Raw genomic sequence first — 4,974 nt, 5'->3', positions numbered from 1 at the left:
GATCCTATTGTACCACCCAAAGAAGACTTGAGCTCATTTGCATCACCACCTTCCTGAAATGATAAAACAAAAATATTAATAGTAAGGAATGCTTATAATTAAAGTATATAAGGCATAATGCTTCAACTATATCAGTAACTTACTTGAAGTTGAGAATCAAAGAATGAGGTAAATTCATGAGGAATCTTTCCTTCCTTCGTTATCATGTATGCTTTAAACGCTGATTCTAAACTGTTGTACTTTTGTTGCCACTAATTTTAAATTGTTGTACTTTTGTTGCCAAGATTTATCCATTCAAAATTATTCCTAAACAAAATGAAATACACTACCACATCAAAAAGATAACAATATTCATGGAATATACAAACAAATATTGAATTAATGAATAAAATGCTTCCAAATGAAATTAAATTTACTAACCTTGAGAACTGTGAGATTCCAAAGTTTGATGGCAGTCAAATAGTAGAACAACTAGTAATAACACAATGCCTCCCAAGTTTAGTTATAACACCAGCTTATTAATAAGCACGTTTGAATCTGTGAACTACCTACAAAGTGGTTTAGGAGAAAAGCTGAAACTATAAGCTTATATTGCATTACTTGTAATTGATAATTGATGGTAAGCTTTAGAGTAATAGGTTTAGAGGGTAAAAACTCATATCCCAAAATAATCAAAATATTAAAGAGATACAGATTTTTCAAGTTATAAAAAGCTAGTTTATTACTTAAAAAAAGATATTTAAATTTCAATTTTTCTTTTATATCATGCACAGTTTTCCAGAATTTAAAAAACTAAATAACCAATTATATATTTAAAAAAATCCATAAACATTGCACTACCTATTTATGCGTTAGTTTCAACAAATTATGGATTCAATCATTTTGACCAAGATAAATATGCCAATGCTCCAAGACTTATTCATGCCTAGGGATTACTTTTCTTTTAAAACCATATAAGAAAACTAATTTTATATGAACTAAAACACCAACTTTTCCTCATTATTCCATTATATTTTTTCAATAACCCAGTTTCAATACCCATGCAATAACCAATACAATCACCACCGTACTCAAAGCACCTAACAGGAATATAAAATTATATGGCTGGAATTAAATGAACAACATACCTTATTATATCAGGGTACAACAACACAAGCATTCAAACCTTACAATTTATAATCATAAGCCAAGTGAAATCACAAAATTTTCAAATAGCAAATCAATATACAATAAAAAACAATGATTCTATGGTACAGTTATAAAAGAAAGATAGATTCCCATATTTTGAATTGTAGGTAAAGGGAGTTTGATTGATACTGTAAACAGATAAGGGAGTTTGTTTGATGAAAAACATTTTAAAAGATGAAATATTTAATCCTTAATATGTTTGTTTCTTATGTTCTTAAAGATAGAGTCAACTATATTCTTATCTTGGTGACATTATTTGCTCAACAACTGCATCTTGTAAATCCATAGATTAGTTTCTTATTCTTCATTAATATAATTAAAAACCAATTAAAACGACCAAATTAAGATCCATAAATTATTTAATATTTGTTTAATTTATGCCGTCTTTATTAGGAATTGCGGTTTTCCATGAATTAATCATTTATCAAACTGAAACTCTTATCATGCACTAAACTAATAATTCACAATTAAAAACCACTGAAATCAACATTCATAACAGAAAATTAAAAAATAAGGAAAACAATATTATATATATATATATATAAAAGGTTTCTATGCAAATAAAATAATTTTAACTTTAACCAAATTCGGGAAGATAAAATTAATATAAGATATTTATAACACATCATGAGGGCTTGAAGTTGTTAGTGTTTGATTACTTTGGTGATTGTTAAAGTTATTTTGTACATGAGATTGAACATATAATGTTGATTAACAACAGCTATATATAAATAACCTTTTTTTTATAATATGATCTTATCCTTACATATGCTTTTAATGTTGAAATTCGTAAGTTGAATTAGTATTTTAATGATTTCAGTTTAATATATTTTGTTAGCACAATGCTTTAGTCATATGAGTTAGTGGAGACATTTTTTCTCTAAGGAGATATGAATACCTTAACAGTATTTAAACTTTAACAGTATGCATACAGACCATAAAATCATGATATCCAAGCTATACCCCTCAAACAGACTCAACAGAGTACACAAAACAGAGTATAATTGCATCACACTCAAAACCAGCAACTACTACAATGATCAACCCATATACTTAAGTCCTATAATCTGACATCAAACCTCTAATTTCTTTTTCTTTTAAAAAAATATAACACAGCACCAATAAACAACCAAGTACCAAAATTTCAGTGCAGCAAAAGCATCACACATACAAATATACATCATGCTCCAGGAATGTCTATGATGCTAAGGCTGTTTCTATTAGACTAAAAACACATTCTGTTCAAACTCTAGGCAATAGACTTAACTCATATCTTGTACCAGTTTTAACATGCAACCTGTTCAATCTTTACTTAACTCATTTGTCTAATTATTAAACCTAATATATTACAACTTGTCCAAAAGGAACTTTCCAAAATTCATTAAGCACGCACAGATCCAGTAACAACAATGCACAAAAGACTTCTACTTTCATAATATGAGTTGACTACATAAAAGAGACTTTTACTCTAGTTCTGGTTTTTAATATTAATACATACATAACAGACCAACACAATGGCAAATATAATCAGACAAACCACGTTTTCCATAATTTCTTAGTTACAAACCACACAATTATCAACAGTAATTTAATATCAAAAGGGATGTATATAAATTCAAAGCAAGAACCTTCTAGTACAACATTGATGTCGGGGCATAAGAGGTTTAGAAAAGGGTTCGGGAAAAATACCAGGTTGAAGAATTAAACCTGGCCGCGAGTTGGGTTGTGCACGACGACCACACTTTGCTGAACTGGCGGGCGACCACACTTTGCTCAACCTAGCCGACGAGTACAATGGAACGAAAGCACTGGACGAAAGATCTGGACGAAACTTAAGTGAAAATTAAGGGTTGAGATTTGGGGGAAAATAGGAAGAGATATTTTGGAGCGGGTATCATGAAAGTTGGGAGCAAGGGTTTAGTGAAAAATTAAAATCCCGCTTACATTTTAAGAAAAAGGGAAAAAGGGGTCTGATCAAATTGGCAACAAGAGGTTTTGAGAAAAATAAAAGTCCCGCTTAGGTTTTAGAAAAAAAGGGAGAAAAGAGAAAAAATTTTAGAAAATATGAAGTTAAGTAGAAATGTTAGAAACTTTTTAATTAGGGAGGTTATAAACCTCTTAAAAGAAAAACTAAAACCCCTACAATTAATAGCAATCAGACAACTCATTATAATGATTTTAAATAATGTTTATTTGTGGAGGGTTTTTATAACCTCCACAAAATAACCTCCATTATATAATATTTTTTTTGTAGTATATATATATATATATATATATGTTACGTACATTAACTAAATTTTATATATATGTTACGTACATTAACTAGATTATATTTGAATTTTTTTGTTAACAGGCTATAATGGTTTTAGGAAACCTCATAAGTGATTCAGTTAAGAATATGACTCTTTTTCTTGAAAAGGTTACTTTGCCGACTTTCTTAGAACATATCAAGTTGGATGCAAGGTTGTCCACGCTGAAGCAACTATCCTGGTTTTTATGTACTTTAGTTCGCTTCAAACCGTTTTTACATTTAGCAAAGGTTAGAGACATTTCTTAATTATTACTTTAAGACTGATCACACATTTAGTCTTAAAGTAATAATTAAGAAATGTCTCTAACCTTTGCTAAATGTAAAAACGGTTTGAAGTGAACTAAAGTACATAAAAACCAGGATAGTTGCTTCAGCGTGGACAACCTTGCATCCAACTTGATATGTTCTAAGAAAGTCGACAAAGTAACCTTTTCAAGAAAAAGAGTCCTATTCTTGACTGAATCACTTATCAGGTTTCCTAAAACCATTATAGCCTGTTAAAAAAAAATTCAAACATAATCTAGTTAATGTACGTAACATATATATATAATTTAGTTAATGTACGTAACATATATATATATATATATATATATATATATATATATATATATAATTTAGTTAATGTACGTAATATATATATACATATATTAACAGGTTGTATAATAAAATCTTATAATATTATAATATGAATGTTGGTTTAATATAAATTAAAAATGTTTGTGCAATGGTTTAATAGAAAACTTATAATAGAAGTATGGTTTAAGATAACTATTATAATATAGCTGAAGGGAACATGATTTTATATCTATACAGGGTTTAGGCATTGGTAATAAATTATAAAAGATGGTATTGCTTAACTTAGATTAAATTAGGGAGTAGTTATTTTTATAATTTGTGAGTGGTAAATAATGTGTATTGTTGAGATTATGTATATGTTTGGAATTGTGAATTTTGGTTCAAAAGTATGTGAATTGGGAAGGAATAAAACATGATTTCTAGTGTGTTGATGGTGGTAAATGTAGAATCTCTCGGTGACATCCTTAGTGTTTTAAAATGAAAGTAGGGGCTCAGCCTTGGGAGTCATTTTGACGCTTCAATGGTCAATCAAACTCACTTAGAGAGGTTGAACCATGTGGTGAGAAGTAGCAGGAGGTCCTTAGTCTTAGGGGCTCCTAGTATGCCTCAAGGCGCGGAACGGACTAACCTCGTGAGTGTGGCAGGGTGGGGAACCCAAGTTTCATAAGTCACCACGGGTGCAAGACTCGCCATAGCCCGACTCTCATCTTAAAGTCCGAATGAGTCAAGTCTAGAATCTTACATGTTTAGGTTGTTTGCTATAAAATGTGGTTGCTATCCATGTACTCTCTTATGATTAAAATGTTTAACCTGTTGTATGATGTTTATTTATATAATTAGCTCACCCTTGCCTTGCTTTTGTGTATGTTGTATGTTTCTCTTTTGCGATGATCATCCTT

General features: G+C 29.9%; 1 long non-coding RNA gene across 1 annotated transcript; it reads right to left on the bottom strand.

The window, feature by feature from the left end:
* Nucleotides 1-3,241, bottom strand: LOC106767515. The gene is made up of 4 exons (XR_001376167.2): nucleotides 2,878-3,241; nucleotides 421-548; nucleotides 144-306; nucleotides 1-53 (listed from the first exon to the last, which is right to left on the bottom strand). It is a non-coding gene; the product is annotated as an uncharacterized LOC106767515 (long non-coding RNA).
* Nucleotides 3,242-4,974: the final 1,733 nt, after the last annotated feature.

The sequence above is a fragment of the Vigna radiata genome, chromosome 1 (genome assembly GCF_000741045.1).
Source record: "Vigna radiata var. radiata cultivar VC1973A chromosome 1, Vradiata_ver6, whole genome shotgun sequence".
NCBI lineage: Eukaryota > Viridiplantae > Streptophyta > Magnoliopsida > Fabales > Fabaceae > Vigna > Vigna radiata.
Note: the sequence above shows the minus strand (reverse complement) of the source record. Positions and strands in the feature narration are given on the sequence as shown.